Below are 18,156 nucleotides of genomic sequence, written 5' to 3' on the forward strand. Positions count from 1 at the left end.
ATACTATCCTCTGTCTCTCCCAAGGGTACATGGCCTCCCAGTGACTGCTTAGTACAGGGGTACAAAGGCCAAGTCCTCTTGCCTAAGTTAGAGACAACTATGAAGGGTCACCTCAGCTTGGGCTCCCTGTGGGACAAGCTGCGGCCTCTGGTACAACTGCATCACAGTTCACCTGCCTCTGCTCCATCCTGCTTCATTTACCCGCTTACCGTTTTTCTGAGGCCACCATCTTTCTGAGACCACGCCCCACTAAATTTCTCATGTGTAAGTCCCCACCACAGAATCTATTTCCAGGGACCCAGACCTAAGACGGTTGGGGCTAGGAGTGATTTTAGGGAGCGGATTCTAAAAACAGGAGTCTGAAGCTTGAAGTGGAGCACGAGGAGACCCTGGCATGCTGAAGTGGTGCAACTGGTCAAACTTTCACTGGGGATGTGCTGGGATGGGAGACTGATGGAAGGGAAGGCGCTGGTGGAAGCAAATTCACTCGTATTTGAGAGGTTCAAGGGAAGTAGTAATAAAAGGACTGTGGGGCTTCCCTGGTGGCGCAGTGGTTGAGAGTCCGCCTGCCGATGCAGGGGACATGGGTTCGTGCCCCGGTCCGGGAAGATCCCACATGCCGCGGAGCGGCTGGGTCTGGAGCCTGTGCTCCGCAGCAGGAGAGGCCACAACAGGGAGAGGTCCGCGTACCGCAAAAAAAAAAAAAGGACTGTGGAATCACATGGCTGGGGCTATCAACGCTTGAAGAAAGACAATGAAGGTTTGAGGATGCTTAATCACCAATTTAAGGCAAAGCGTGAAAGTCTCCTTGGCAGCATGTAAAGAGAGACTCTCATCTTCTGCAGCTGGAGGGCAGAAAAAGCTGGGATGAGGACCATTCCTCTTATAGTTGATTTGCATATATTGAAGAATCCTTGCATCCCTGGGATTAATCCCACTTGATCATGGTGTATGATCCTTTGAATGTGTTGTTGGATTCTGTTTGCTAGTATTTTGTTGAGGATTTTTGTATCTATATTCGTCAGTGATATTAGTCTGTAATTTTCTTTTTTTGTAGTATCTTTGTCTGGTTTTGGTATCAGGGTGATGGTGGCCTCATAGAATGAGTTTGGGAGTGTTCCCTCCTCTGCAATTTTTTGGAAGAGTTTGAGAAGGATGGGTGTTAGCTCTTCTCTAAATGTGTGATAGAATTCACCTGTGAAGCCATCTGGTCCTGGACTTTTGTTTGTTGGAAGCTTTTTAATCACAGTTTCAATTGTATTACTTGTGATTGGTCTGTTCATATTTTCTATTTCTTCCTGGTTCAGTCTTGGAAGGTTATACCTTTCTAAGAATTTGTCCATTTCTTCTAAGTTGTACATTTTATGGGCACAGAGCTGCTTGTAGCAGCCTCTTAGGATGCTTTGTAGTTCTGTGGTGTCTGTTATAACTTCTCCTTTTTCATATCTAATTTTATTGATCTGAATCCTCTCCCTCTTTTTCTTGATGAGTCTGGTTAATGGTTTATCAATTTGGTTTATCTTCTCAAAGAACCAGCTTTTAGTTTTATTGATTTTTGATTTGATTTGATTGATTTGATTATTGATTTTAGATTTATTGATTTTTGCTATTGCTTTCTTTGTTTCTATTTCATTTATTTCTGCTCTGATCTTTATGATTTCTTTCCTTCTACTAACTTTGGGTTCTGTTTGTTCTTCTTCCTCTAGTTCCTTTAGGTGTAAGGTTAGATTGTTTGAGATTTTCCTTGTTTCTTGAGGTAGGCTTGTATTGCTATAAACTTCCCTCTTAGAACTGCTTTTGCTGCATCCAATAAGTTTTGGATCATTGTGTTTTCATTGTCATTTGTCTCTAGGTATTTTTTTTTTTAACATCCTTATTGGGGTATAACTGCTTTACAATGGTGTGTTAGTTTCTGCTTTATAACAAAGTGAATCAGTCATACATAAACATGTGTTCCCATATGTCTTCCCTCTTGCGTCTCCCTCCCTCCCACCCTCCCTATCCCACCCCTCCAGGCTGTCACAAAGCCCTGAGCCAATATCCCTGTGCCATGCAGCTGCTTCCCACTAGCTATCTACCTTACTACGTTTGTTAGTGTGTATATGCCCATGACTCTCTCTCGCCCCGTCACAGCTCACCCCTCCCCCTCCCCATCTAGGTATTGTTTGATTTCCCCTTTGATTTCTTCAGTGATCGCTTGGTTATTTAGTAATGTATTATTTAGCCTCCATGTGTTTGTGTTTTTTACATTTCTTTCCCTGTAATTGATTTCTAATCTCATAGTGTTGTGGTGAGAAAAGATGCTTGATATGATTTCAATTTTCTTAAATTTACTGAGGCTTGATTTGTGACCCAAGATGTGATCTATCCTGGAGAATGTTCCGTGTGTGCTTATGAAGAAAGTGTAATCTGCTGCTTTTGGATGGAATGTCCTATAAATATCAATTAAATCTATATGGTCTATTGTGTCATTGAAAGCTTGTTTTTCCTTATTAATTTTCTGTTTGGATGATCTGTCCATTGGTGTAAGTGAGGTGTTAAAGTCCCCCGCTATTATTGTGCTCCTGTCGATTTCCTCTTTTATAGCTGTTAGCAGTTGCCTTATGTATTGAGGTGCTCCTATGTTGGGTGCATATGTATTTATAATCGTTATATCTTCTTCTTGGATTGATCCCTTGATCATTACGTAGTGTCCTTCCTTGTCTCTTGTAGCATTCTTTATTTTCAGGTCTATTTTATCTGATATAAGTATTGCTACTCCAGCTTTCTTTTGATTTCCATTTACATAGAATATCTTTTTCCATCCCCTCACTTTCAGTCTGTATGTGTCCCTAGGTCTGAAGTGGGTCTCTTGTAGACAGCATATATATGGGTCTTGTTTTTGTATCCATTCAGTGAGCCTGTGTCTTTTGGTTGGAGCATTTAATCCGTTCATGTTTAAGGTAATTATCATATGTATGTTCCTATTACCATTTTCTTAATTGTTATGGGTTTGTTTTTGTAGGTCCTTTTCTTCTCTTGTGTTTCCCACTTAGAGAAGTTCCTTTAGCATTTGTTGTAGAGCTGGTTTGGTGGTGCTGAATTCTCTTAGCTTTTGCTTGTCTGTAAAGCTTTTGATTTCTCCATTGAATCTGTATGAGATCCTTGCTGGGTAGAGTAATCTTGGTTGTAGGTTCTTCCCTTTCATCACTTTAACTATATCATGCCACTCCCTTCTGGCTTATAGAGTTTCTGCTGAGAAACCAGCTGTTAACCTTATGGGTTCCCTTGTATGTTATTTGTTGTTTTTCCCTTGTTGCATTCAATAATTTTTCTTTGTCTTTAATTTTTGTCGGTTTGACTACTATGTGTCTCGGTGTGTTTCTCCTGGGTTTATCCTGCCTGGGACTCTCTGCACTTCCTGGACTTGGGTGGCTGTTTCCTTTCCCATGTTAGGGAAGTTTTCGACTATAATCTCTTCAAATATTTTCTTGGGTCCTTTCTCCCTCTCTTCTCCTTCTGGGACCCCTATAATGCGAATGTTGTTGCATTTAATGTTGTCCCAGAGGTCTCTTAGGCTGTCTTCATTTCTTTTCATTCTTTTTTCTTTTCTGTTCTGCGACAGTGAATTCCACCATTCTGTCTTCCAGATCACTTATCCATTCTTCTGCCTCAGTTATTCTGCTATTGATTCCTTCTAGTGTATTTTTCATTTCACTTATTGTATTGTTCATCTCTGTTTGTTTGTTCTTTAATTCTTCTAGGTCTTTGTTAAACATTTCTTGCATCTTCTGGATCTTTGCCTCCTTTCTTTTTCTGAGGTCCTGGATCATCTTCACTATCATTATTCTGAATTCTTTTTCTGAAAGTTTGCCTATCTCCACTTCATTTAGTTGTTTTTCTGGGGTTTTATCTTGTTCCTTCATCTGGTAAAAAGTCCTCTGCTTTTTCATTTTGTCTATCTTTCTGTGACTCTAAACAGTTTCTATGGAGTATTTCTGCAAACATGTAAATCACAAGATGCAGCCACAGGCATGACATCAACTCAAAACCAGCTGGCAACTCTGATATGCTTCCCTGAAGTCAGCAGCTGCAGTCAGCTGAAATTGTGAAGCCAAATCACAGCAGGGAAAGACTGCTTACCCAGAAGGAGAGATTTATTTTATTGTCTAATATTTAAACAGTTTAATATGCTTCCCAATAAATTGCTTGAATGCTTCAGAAAAGAGCATGTAACAAATACATGCAATAAATCCCTCATTTTAACATAAAGGAATATGTATAACAGAGCATCTGTTTCTCTCCATCTATAATTAGCAGGTGTTTAGAGGATCCTGGTTTGAAGGGGCATCCACATCTCTCAGTCCCCAGGCTCCTGGCCTCAATAGCCTGTGGGTACAAATGAGGCCACATTACCATTAATGCCCAAACCACAAAAGCTCTTTGCTCTGGCCAGCAGCACCTCAGAGGCTTGGCCACCCCTTCCCCAGGGTCTCTGAATGAGGGGCCTCTCTGTGCCCAAGGACAAGCCTCCCTCTCGGCCTCCTCCACAGCCAGCCACTGCCCACATGCCTCCTCATTGGGGGCCCAGAACTGTGCTGCTTCTGGGCTCTGTGGTAACTGAGGCCTTTCCTGATGCCCTCAGCCAGGTGGTCTTTGCTGGGGACCCCAGAGCCCTCAGGCAATGACCAGCTGGAAACCAGGGAATGGAGGAGTAGAGGGAGAATACCCTCCTCCAGCTCCACACCATGTCCTGTCACCTGGACTTCAGAGGGGCAGAGAGGTATCCAGAGTCTCCCCACATCCTTGAGCTTCTGGCCCTGCACCTGTCTCCACCAAGGTCCCAGACCAGTTCCTCCTGCTGGGCTGGGACACATGGCCACTCCATTCCTTCTCCTCTCCTCCTCTCTCACTTCCTCCCTCTCCTGAATTTTCATGTGTGTGTGTGTGTGTGTGTGTGTGTGTGTGTGTGTGTGTTCCACGAGGGCAGGGATTTTTTGCCTGTTTCATCCACCATTGTATCTTTATTGCCCAGAAGAGTACCCAGCAAATAATAGACGCTTAAGAAACTTTGTAGACTGAATGGGAAAAAAGTGAATCCAAGAAACCCTCCTGCCTCCTCCTTCAGCACCAAAGCCCATGCCCCCATGTGTATCCTTTCAGACAGAGCCCACAGGGATACCAGTCCACCAGTTTTACAGCTCAGCTAGGCTCAGCCAGGACATGCACTGCATGAGGATGTGGGATCATAGCTGTGTTATGAGCACGCACTGGCCTCAGCAGCCTGGGCCTACAAAATGGGCACAAGTCACAGGGGCTCCAGTTCCCGTCCCACTCAACAATAGGAGGTCCATCCTTCCCAAATACCCTGGGGATCCACAGGGGATGTTGAGTGTTTCCTTATGCCATCCTGTGCCCCTTGCCACCTCAGCTGGCCTTCTGCCCCTATTTCTGCTCTGCTCTCTCTATCCACCTACTGCCTGCTCTGTGACAGCCTGTCCCTAGCCTCCCTCAAGCTAACCCTCCTCATGCCTAGCACTGGCAGGGCAGCTGCGCTCAGGTGCATGGCCTGACCTTGGCCACCACTCCTGCCTCATTTCCTCTCTTTGCTCATCAACCTGTAGCCCCTTGAGCCTTCATTCTGTTCCAACCATGAAGCAGGCTCATTCCGCCGCAGAATTTTGCTCATCCTGGGACACTCACCTTCAGGATCTTTGCTGCCTGGCTGGCTTCTTCTGATCTTTACTGCCTTTCCTAATGTTGCTCCAGGAGACCTTCTCTAAGCACACCATCTACAGGAGGCCCCAGCTCCTCACTGGCACCTCAGCCTGTTTTATGGTGCTTATAAGACCTATCACTATCTGAATTGCTCTTGCTCATTTATTTTTGCTTGTGTATCATGTATCTCCTTCAGTAGACTGTAAGCCCCATGAGAACAAGGGCTTTGTTCCATTCACCACTGTATCCCAACTTTTAGAAATCTGGTGCTCAATTAAAATCCACTGGATGTTAAATGTTGAATATCCTCCCTACTTGGAGTCCAGGTACGACAACCACCAACCCCAGACAGGAGAGGTTTCCCTCCTCCCAGCTTTAGGCCTAACTCTGAGGCTCTGGTATTCTATGATGGGGTCTGGCTCTTCCCAGCCTGCCTGATGGTAGAACTGTTGACCTCCTCAGGGGAGACCCCCACAGGGGTATGGTCTGGCCCTTAACCCCAGCCAACCCAGACAGAATTCTCCAACTTTAGGACATTCCCTAGTGATGGTCATTAGGGTTGAAGACTGCTCTGTGAGGGCATTAGCAGTCTGGTTAAAGTCAAGCCCTTCCAAATCCAGGCCAGTTTCTTTTCAGTCAGTCAGAGTGAAGACAGGGCCAGGCCTGTGAGCTTCCTCAGAGTGCCGGTGCCCTGATCTGTGGGCGTATGAACCACACGCACGCGCACACACACACACACACACACACACACACACAAGACACAGACCATCAAAATCCATTCTGAGAAACTGAGGTTCAGCTCTACGCAAACGTGCACCTCATTAACATTTGGAAGCAGACCACCTACTTCACTCTGGGCATGGATTGGTCAGTGACTCACAGGGCCTCCCCTGGAAGGACAAGTGGAAATTTGCTGGTCATCCATGTAACTCAGATCTCCTCTTGGTGTTTTGCCCAGCATATCAATCAGCCTTGGCACAAAGGTGAATTCAAGTGTCCAACTCAACTGCTTCTACTTTTCAAAAGGCGATGTTTTCAGGTCTGGCCATCAAGGTTTCACAAGGCCTCCAGGCCTCCACGACACCCCGTTACAGCCCTGCCCTGGGCCTTCCTGTTGTGAAGTGCTGCACCATCTCCTCTGGTGCACACACCCCGGGGACACTTGATGACCTGGGAATAATGCCTTTAGCTCTTTTAGCCTCTCTATGATAATTATTAAAATGTTATCAATAAAAGCACAGAAGATGACTCTTTAAGTGTTTTCACAGTCAGAAATCAAAGGGGAGAAGGAAACCTTTTAAAATCAGAGCAGACCAAGAGTGGATCATGTGTCGACAAATGAGTGAGGAATGCAGGCTGGGTGCGGGGGGCCGGCAGGTGGAGGGAGGACATACAATCACTTCTGCCTGCAGAGGGGAGGGCCTGGATAGTGTTCACCAGTTACCCAGGCCTGTGTCTCTTCCATCTGACGCTATTTTCAGTGTCTTTAATCAACAGGAAATTGTATCACAGTCATTGGGGAAAAAGGGATCCAAAAAGCCTGGAATGTAGAATGAGTAGGAAAGAAATGAGTTTCCTTGTTTTCAAGTATTAAGGTAGACACAAGAACTTTGAATAAATGAGCAGAACTTAGCTGGAAATTCCTGCAGGAGGGTAGCATACACAGTGTTATCTGGATAACATTCTTGGCCTCCCCTCCCTCCTGTGAACAGAACACCCCTGAAATGGCCATCAGCAAAGGCAAAAACTCGCATCAGCCCCAGACGTTAGCCATCCACACCAAGGGAACCTGAGGACTTTCTGCCAGACCGCACTCTGAGGGGCCAAACAGAGGGCATCATTGAGAAAAGGCAGCCTGCTACCCCATCCATTAGGGACCATGGGTTTGGGACAAAGTAAGAGATGCGGGCTGCCCCGGGATTCCCCCCGCCCACCCCCGTTCAGCAGGCAAGGGCTGGAGGCCAGGGTGACCCAAGGGGATGATGGAGTGAGAGTGCTTCCCTGCAGCTTTCACACCACCCCAAGTTCACGCTGGGTACCTGGCTGGTCACACCTGGGCTCAGCCACCCAGAAGCCCTGAGAAGCAGCTGGTGGTTCCATGAAGCAGAAAAGTATGCCAGCACCCTGCCAGGAATTCCCTAAAGCCTTTTATTAACTTATTTGCAGTGGTTATGTCTTCTTGAGAATTTAAAAGCAGTAAGACTCCATTTTTCCCCTTTTCTAAAAATCCATCAATGGAGGAGGCACTGAGTCTCCAGGAGTGGTAGCTCAGCTCCCGCTTTCTCCCACTCCTCCAGAGCTTCTGACATCTGAAATGATCATTCCCACTGTGTGCCCTGTCAATTTTCCTTCATTCCTTTGATCTGAGCCTGAATGACCCTCTGGGAAAGATTCAGGCAGGAACTCTTCCACATAACATGATTCATTGTTGGATAGGCAAAAAACATGGTATCCATTTCTTCCCGTCCTGAGTACAAGGTCATTTGAGGAAAAGGTCACAGGAATTAAACCAGTGGATATGAAACGGTCATGTTTCTCAGTGACAAAGAAGACCGGAGAATGTGGCATTAGCTCCTTAGGCAAACGGGCTCCCCAGTCATTCACATCCAAGCTAGACTTTGCCATCAGGCCCTGACACACTGCTCCCTGCAGGGCCAAACCAATTATTGCCAAGCAAAGAGCAGCCCAGAAAACACGCTGAGAAGGAGCCGAGCCACATTCACCCATCAGATTCCTCTGAGAATGAGTGGCAGACACTGCCCCCGCCACCTCCTAATATCATCCCACATGGAAAAATGAAACAAAGGAAATCAAGATTCTACCTTCACAGCCACACTGGGCAGACAGACTTTCCTCTGTAAGGATGAGGCAAAGAAACCTCGTAGGATCTGGGAAGATTCTGCAGCTCAAAAGCTAAATATTCCCTGAAGGTTCTGAGGAAGCTGCCTCCCCTGGGGGAAAAAAAATAAGATTTACTGCAGAGCAAGCTTTTTTTTTTTTTTGCGGTACGTGGGTCTCACTGCTGTGGCCTCTCCCGTTGCGGAGCACAGGCTCCGGACCGGACTGGGGCATGAACCCGTGTCCCCTGCATCGGCAGGCGGACTCTCAACCACTGCACCACCAGGGAAGTCCCAGAGCAAGTTTTTTAAAAAAACATCTGAATATCTGTTTCAACTTCTCAATAAGATTCCAGAGAACTCTGGAAAAGATCTAGAAAGTAGAAAATAACAGAATAAGGAGGCAGAAATCTGAGAACAGGAAGTACAGCAGGGAGACAGAAACCACAATAGCTGTGTTAAAACCCACGATGAAGGCTGTAAGTAGCAGACAAGACACTGGAGAAAATAAAATTAACATGGCCAAGGGTAAAATGGTAAAGAGATGAAAAGGAAAGAGGCAGGCAGTCAGACACAGGAGATATAACCTGGGGGTAATAGGAATTCTGGAGAGAAAAGAATAGATATAGCAAAAGCAGTAATCAAAGACATGGGAAGAGGAAACTTTTCTGGTACACAGAAAGAACTCAGTTGAAAATGAGAGTATGTTCTGAGTCCTGAGGAAAGTTTATGAAAAGAGGACCACATTTAGACACACCATGGTGGAATTCTCAAAGTAAAAACAGTTAAGAAAATTTCTGGAACACACACACACACACACACACACACACACACACACACACACACACACACACATACAAACACACCCTTGGAACAGGAAATTTCTGAAGGGGGAGAGAGAGATTTTCCTTTTCTTTTCATATCCTTAGCTCTGTTGTTTGTTTGTTTGTTTTTTAAAACACTATGTCTATTTAAAAATATTTTTTAAAAGAAGTTTAAATTGGGGCGAGGGGTGGTAAATAAGGATCTTATAGACAAATGGGAAATAAAAACAAAGAGCCTAAATTAAAATGATCTCCGATTTCTCACAACATCCAGAGAAGTATTGATAAATGTCAATTTTTTAACCTCAACTTGTTAGAAAAACATTTTATTTTGTTAATATATATAAATATTATATATAATATTTTAACAGGATAAAGGATATAAAATATTTAAATTTTCTTAGATCTTCGGACATTCACGATGCATGATAATTACCTTTACTACATTCAATGCACTTTAATGTTTTCTATCCTTGTCTGTATCATTTTATATATTTTTTAAAATGCACTCACAATCTATTAAATGGAGTGGGTTGTGACCTATAGTTTGAAATACACTGATCTAGAAAAACCTAAAGGAAAAGCCATGTTGTCATTCATGACGAAGGCAACAAAAAGACCTTCTCAGGTGTGGAAGTTGTTAACAAAATAATCCCTCCGAGTACTCTTCTTGAATAAATCACATACTCTTCTTGAAAATGTATGCTAGGACACAGGAAAAAAAATCAGATGCAAAAACTTATAGATGAGAAAAAAAAAAATCCAACTTGAAGCACCTGCTTAGAGGTTCGGGGAAAAAACTTTCGTATATTCTCCAAAACAATGTGAAAATGTGATTCTACCATCTTTTTTGGCAATATCTTTAAAAAATTAAAATGTGCATACTCACCTCAATCTTGGAAATCCAAAAACAAAGACACCAGTATATAAAGATATATGAACCATGATGCTTCTTGCAGCAATATGTATAGTGGCAAAATAACTAACAATGACTGACATGTCCAACAACAAGTTAATGGTTTAATAAGTTATGGTAACAACTAACAAAAGTAGTTGTTAGTAACATGCTAAAGCAACAACCATCATGTTGCTATTTCTAATAAATTAGCTATCATCCCATTTCTGCAAAGCATAGAGGGGGAACTTATTAAAGGGTTTACATCTGCATGTATTTATGTGAGCAGAGAGAAAGATGTGGAAGGAAAAAAGCAAATTGTGAAGGCTGGTTAATTCTGAAGGGTGGGAGCAGTAAGGAAAGAAAGGGAGATCACTGGCTGCTCTGAAACACTTTTCAACTGACTTGTTGCAGTAAATATGCCTTACTTTGAAATTTTTAATCCAATTAAAAAAATTATCCTCTTGTTCAAGGGCATTAAACTTAAGACTTAACGTTATAAGTTTAGTTATATAACTTAAAGTTAATACATACGCGTTACTCTAAATAATGATATTTTTAATAGTTTCAAATTGAAGATTCAAAAAAGGTATTTTTCCTTCAAAGATATTAGCTATTATAAATTAAAATGATGAAGTTTACAATCTCAGAAAAAATTAAGAAAAAGTGGGACTGGGTGGGGGCAAATTTATTTTCCACAACAGGGAGCAAAAAATATAGTTCTATAAGGACTGTGATCGATGACTATCATATCAAAAACCTCTGAAAACCTTTATGGTAAATAAGAGTAGAATTAATAAAGAATTCTAATTCTTGCTTTCTAAATTATTAAGGATTACAGGCTAAAAAGAAAATTAAGAGCAAAATGTGTTAGGCCTAAAACTAAGGCCCAATATATTTTTTTAATTAATTAATTAATTAATTTTTTGGCTGTGTTGGGTCTTCGTTGCTGTGCGCGGGCTTCCTCTAGTTGCAGCAAGCAGGGGCTACTCTTTGCTGCAGTGTGCGAGCTTCTCATTGTGGTGGCTTCTCTTTATTGCAGAGCACAGGCTCTAGGCTCGTGGGCTCTAGAGCTCAGGCTCAGTAGTTGTGGTGCATGGGCTTTGCTGCTCCGCGGCATGTGGGATCTTCCCAGACCAGGGCTTGAACCTGTGTCCCCTGCATTGGCAGGCAGATTCTTAATGACTGCACCACCAGAGAAGTTGTAAGACCCAATATTAAGTGTTGCTTTGATACGTGGTGAAACTGGGAGGGCCTTGAATGGCCTAACTGTAAGTTCTCTTCCCTACTCTCCTCCCTCCAGTAAGGTCCCCTAGCCGAATAACCCTCCTTATCAAGGGGACCAGGAGAAGGTCCTTGGGTTTCAGTTCCCTCTAATCTGCACAATTATTCAAATAAGCCAATAACATCCTCCCATGAAAACCAGGGTTTATCTCACCCTTTTTGATACTATAACGCTTGCCTCCCACAGCCCCTGGTTGTTCACTCTGTTTCTAAGTGTAACCCCCATATGGCCCTGCATAGTGTGCTGTGCCCTCCTCCCCTGGACAGTAAGCATATGTGACTAATAAAACTGCCCAGAATTGGGTGTCATGTGTTCAGCCGTGAATGGTAATCCTTCCCTCACCAATGGGGTGAACAGGAGGTGATTAAAACACAAGAAGATATAAAAAAGCAGAAGGCATCAAGTAAGTTGACAAAAGCTGTGCCAACCCTGGTACTGCAGAAACAGAAAATGGAAGATTTTATCAATTCAACAGAAGGTAGAAAAGGAGAAAAAAAGTGGAGAAAAAGGATGATGAGCAGAAAATATAGCATAATAGTAAAAGAAAGTCCAAATAAATAATTAATAGCAATAAATGTTAACTCCTTAAACACACTTAGGAAGACACACATTATCATATTGGGTAAAAAATAAAAATTCTATTGTATGTAATTATTTTTTTCTATAATTCTGGAATAATCTCAGCTATCATACCTTCCATGTTACTTCCCTGACATTTTCTTTATTCTTTTCTTCTGCAAGTCCTATTGGACACATTTCGGGGTCTCTCAAGCTATTCTCCTGCCCTTTGAACTGCTTTCTCTTATTTTTAATCTCTTTATTTCTCCTTGCTGCATTCTGCATAGATTCTTTAGAACTATCTTCCAATTCACTACTTTTATCTTCAACTATATCCAGTATAAAATTCATCCCATCTTTTGAGATATTTTTTATTTCATGACTATACTTTTATTTCTGAGATTTATAATTGCTTATATTTTGTATCTATATGTTCATTTCATCTGCATGGACTCATATTTTCTTGTCAAATGTTGTCTTCATTTATCTCTTTGAGCATCCTTATTTTCAAATCTTTGCTAGGTTAGTCCAAAAAGTCAATTTCATCTGTGAGCTCATATTTCACTTGTTGAGTTGGTTGTCTTTTATGGTATTTGATTTCTTCATTTGCTCATATGCTTTGGGATTTTGGGTTACAGGCTCATTATGGCTGGGAGCTTTTGATTTTGCTTTGTGCTCTGTTTTTCTTTCTTCTTTCTTGTCTGGTGGATTTAATTTTATGGTCATATCCACAAGATTAGTCCAGAACTGGTCTTTTGATGGCCACTGTGAACTTGTGCTCTTCATTGATTTGGGGGTCTTGCAGACTCAGTCACAGGGTTGACTCACTTCTTGGTTGTGAGGCTGTCATTCCTCTGCTGCCTCCTTAGACTTACAGTTTTGTCCATAGGTCAGTTGTCCTTTTTTTCAGCCTCCTTTCACAAGTAAGGTGGCCTCACTCCAGTCCCTGGTTTCAGCCGAGAGTCTGGCTCTATCCTCTCTTCCATGTGCAACATTTTAGCTCCCACTACCCCACAGGCTTTTGGCTTTGGCCTTACTCAACACCAGTTAGTTTTCCTTCTTGTCTGCTGAGATGTTTATCCTGTTTTTTGGCCTGTTTATGTCTTATTAATGTCTTTTGAAACTTTTTCTCTCATTGTTATATGTTTGGAGCATACAGAGCATATGTCAAAACATGAACTTTCCAGCCTTCTTCTTGGAGATGGAGTTCTACTTACAATGGAAACATACCCGCAGATACATTTCGGGGGTGAAAGAGCAGAACACTGAGACTGCAACCCTGGGAGTCCAAGTAATGGGCATTTTGTCTGGGCTTAGGGGGCTGGGCAGGGATGTGGACCAGACCAGTAGAACCCCATCTGGACAACTTCTATTTACAGACCAGCTTCCTACAGAGACCCCATGTGGCAGTAAGATGATTTGCAGGAGCAGAATATTCTACCCAAAGTGCTTTCCTACTCCCTTGCTTGGAGCTGGGAGCCTAACTGACACCTCCTTTGTGAACTGCATGTGTCCACCACAGGCTTTTTAGACAACTCAGAGGACCAAAGAGAAAGATAGTACTGCATATGGGCTCTCAGCTGGCTAAATAGAAAAATGAAAGAGCTATGGCTTTTTCATTTTGGAATAATCCATACTGTTGACACGCAATATATACAAAATAATGGAGAAAGAAAAATAACAAAGATATAGTGGAGCATTTAAATTCTTCTCCAGAAAAAGATTCATAAATTTCAATATTGACCCAAAAAAGAAGCACAAAATTCTGAATAGATCAATAACCAAAAAGAAAAGAAAAAAAAAAAAAAAGAAGTTACTGAGGAAAGCTCCCGAAAAGACTCTTGGGTTCTGTGCTTTTGTTGACAAGACTTTTCTAATGGTTAAGGAACAGGAGTGTCTATTGTTGTTATGTACAACAATTCCTATTGTTGTATAAATTATTTCAAAACACAGAATAAAGAAATAATGCTCCGGGCTTCCCTGGTGGCGCAGTGGTTGAGAGTCCGCCTGCCGATGCAGGGGACACGGGTTCGTGCCCCGGTCCGGGAAGATCCCACATGCTGCGGAGTGGCTGGGCCCGTGAGCCATGGCCGCTGAGCCTGCGCGTCCGGAGCCTGTGCTCTGCAACGGGAGAGGCCACGACAGTGAGAGGCCTGCGTACCCCTCCCCCCCCCAAATAAATAATGCTCCTCAATTTGTGATGTAAACTCTGATTCTTAAGTCTACAAAAAAAAAAATTAAAGAAAGCCATAGACCAGGGATTGCAAACTCAAGTGTCTGTAAGCTCCAGAAACTATAAATGGGTGAAGTTGACTGGTGTGTGAAATGACTGGGGAAAATGGGAGCTACAGGAACTGAAGAGTGTGCACCTCTTATTCAAGAAATCAAAACCAAATGCTTCAAAATCCTGTGCTGGTCACATAAACAAGTCCCATGAGTCATCAGTTTGCAGCCTCTGGTACAGGTTGATCTCTGTTATAAAATAGATGTAAAAATCCTAAATAAAATGCTAGCAAGTTAAATTCAACCTACACTACAACTTTTTAAAAACCTACTAAGACCAAGTTATATTTACTCTAAGGGATGCAAAAACGTTTTAATATGTGGAAATTATTTAAAAAATAATCCAGGGCTTCCCTGGTGGTGCAGTGGTTGAGAGTCCACCTGCCGATGCAGGGGACGCGGGTTCGTGCCCTGGTCTGGGAGGATCCTGCATGCTGCGGAGCAGCTGGGTCCGTGAGCCATGGCTGCTGAGCCTGCGCGTCCGGAGCCTGTGCTCCGCAACGGAAGAGGCCACAACAGTGAGAGGCCCGCGTACAGAAAAAAAAAAATTATAAAAAATAATAATCCATTATCTCACATTGGAAAAACCTATATGATCATTTCAATAGATGTTGGAACTTAATACCTGACAAGGGGAGGCCCAGGAATCCAGAGCTGGGTTGGGTGTGAGCTGGCAAAGGATGTCCCAAATGTTGCATGTAGGGGTAAAGCCAGGACCAGGCCCAGCAGACAGATGGCCCAGTGAAGTGTCGATCCAAAGAACTGGACACAGAAGCAGAAATTAGATAAAGGCAAGAAGACAGGACCTGCGGAGATGCTTGGGAAGCACAGCCTGGAGACTTTACTGCAGGAGCCTCCCTGTCATCTGGTCCTGAGCCAAGTTTGGACTCTAGCTGCTGAAAACACTGGAAACATTTGAAAACATTCAGCACTCACATATCATAATATTTCTCCTAAAACTAAGGTTAGGATAATGTCGTCACATGAGAAAGGACACATCACAGAAGCAGCCCACTGAAAACTAAAAAATTCTTTCCCGCTCTGATTTTCTGAGGAGCCATTTTGTATTTTCAAGACTTCCTACAATAAAAGAAAAAGAAGCACAGTGGAAGTTATAGGGGAACCTGAGGGAAGAGGGACAGTGGGGAGCAATGAGCCTTGCATTTTATATGGTCAAATCTAAATCAGTCAAGGCATGTTATACCTCAATAACCAATTTATTCCATTTTTTAAATTTTTTTTTTAATTTTTTAAATTTTGGCTGCGTTGGGTCTTCATTGCTGCGCGTGGGCTTTCTCTAGTTGCGGCGAGCGGGATCTACTCTTCACTGCAGTGCATGGGCTTCTCATTGCAGTGGCCTCTCTTGTTGTGGAGCACAGGCTCTAGGCATGCGGGTTTTGGTAGTTGTAGCACATGGGCTTTAGTAGTTGTGGCTTGCGGGCTCTAGAGCACAGGCTCGGTAGTTGTGGCACACGGGCTTATTTGCTCCGCGGCACATGGGATCTTCCCAGACCGGGTCTCGAACCCGTGTCTCCTGCATTGACAGGCGGACTCTTAATCACTGTGCCACCAGGGAAGTCCTAATTTTTATGGCTGCACCGCATGGCTTGTGGAATCTTAGTTCCCTGGGCCGCCCACAGCGAAAGCATGGAGTCCTAACCAGTGGACCACCAGGGAATTCCCAAAAACCAATTCCTTTTAAAAAATAGTAAAATCTAAGTGGGTACTGATAGAGTGACAGGGAATAAGTACTAAGTCAGGACTCCACACCTCTACCTCGTACCATACACACAGAAAATTTCAGATGGATTACAGACTTAAATGTAAGATGTAAAATAAATATTGTAGGAGAAAATATATGAGACCATATACCTCATCAAGGATCAGGGAGATCTACCTAACCAGAAGAGAAAATGAGAAGACATAAAACAAGAGGAACATAATTGATTCCAAAAAAAGTTTAAAATTTTTAAAAGACCTTAAAAAGTCAAAATGCAGTGATAAATTGAAGAAAACTTTCAATTTCAAAAGGATGAAAAAAAGTCTTAAAATTGACAAGAAAAAGACAAATAATGCAATAGCAATAGATAAGCTTATGAAGAGGCAATTCTGGGAAAAGAAAACCCAGTCAGGAAACCAACGGAGACACTCTCCAGCAGAAAATCACAAATTAAAAACCAAGGCATTCACTTCTCACCTATCAGATAAGCAGAAATTCAACGGTGATAACAACTGCTGTTGGAAGGGATGCAGGAAAACCATACTCTCATACATTGCTGTCAGAAAATTTGAGTTGTCTGAAAACACAATCTGGCAATAGCTATTACCATGTAAAATTCCCCTTTCCCCAGTAATCCCATTCCTGGGAAACTCTACCACAGAAATGAACACATTGGTGCATAGGGATAAGTGTAGAACCATGTTATGATAGCCTTGTGGTAGTCACAAAAACTGGAAGCCAAGTGAATGCCCATTCAAGAAAGGAGTGGCATACTATGCAGCCATTAAAAAAGAATGGGTTAGACCTGTCCCATCCGTTCTGGGGGAATTTCTACTATGTATTTATGGTCAAGGGAGAAAAGCAAGATACAAAGTGTATGTAAATAAAATACCCGTGTGTGTGTGTGTGTGTGTGTGTGTGTGTGTGTGTGTGTGTGTGTGTGTGAATTGTTACAAAGGTGGAAGGAAGAAAGGAAAGAAGGAAGGTAGGAATGAAGCCAGACTGTTAACATGGAAGGGAAGGGGAGAGAAATACTTAAAAGTAAGTTTCTATATTTAAAAACCATGTGTGTAATGTGATGCCGTCCATGCAAAATCTATACACATAAAGAGATGGGGAAAGGATCATCACCAAAATATTAATGATGATTATCTCAGGGAGTGGGATTGCAGGTGACTTTTACTTTTTTCCTTATTTTTTCCCTATGTTTTAAATGTTATATAATGAGTATATATTATTTATACAATCAGTGGAAAATCAAGTTATTTTCGTTGTTGGGTGCAGGGGAGTATGGGCAGGTAGACAGCCCCTGGGGGACCTGATTTAATGAGCACACAAGATCAATATTTAATTAACATATCAATCGCTGGCATGCCAACTGATGTTTCCCAAAATCTTGAAGTGTAGTTTCTCTTAAGTAGCCAAACTGTCATCTGAAACATTGTTTACAATTCTCCCACTTAACTAACGCTGAAGAATAGAATGATTACAAATACCAAAGGGGCAGGAGATGATTAAAGGAGGTTTTATTTAAGTACCATCAAATAACTGCCTCTCCTGTACTCATCACAGCTTAGAATTTCCTCATCAAGCTTATCTCCAGGCACCTTCCAAACCCTTTTACCATCACTTTCAAGCTTTTTCTTTTCTTTTTTTTTTTAAACATTTTTTTCCAGACGTCTGTGTAGTGATTCTTAAAATCTTCATTATAAATTCTCAACCTTCGCTTTGCTCTTTTTATTGCTTCCTTCTCACGGAGCTCGGCTTCACTGCTGGGGATGCACCTGGCTATGCTGGGCACTGCTCTCCCTCTTCTCCCCTTCCCTCTCTCAGTAGACCTGCCAGGTTCAGGGGAGGGCTGCAGAGGTTCAGGCCTTGTCTATGGCGGTGCCTGAACACAGCAGCCTCTCCAAAAATGCTAGGATCAGCTCATGGAACAGGAAGTTGGGCTTCATTGGATCTTTCTTTCGCAACATTTACTGAGCATTGCTGGGTGTCCATTACCGGGCCAAGGATTCGAAGGCGAAGAAGGCATGATTCCAGAGAAATCACAACCA

The sequence above is a fragment of the Orcinus orca genome, chromosome 19 (genome assembly GCF_937001465.1).
Source record: "Orcinus orca chromosome 19, mOrcOrc1.1, whole genome shotgun sequence".
Taxonomy (NCBI): Eukaryota; Metazoa; Chordata; class Mammalia; order Artiodactyla; family Delphinidae; genus Orcinus; species Orcinus orca.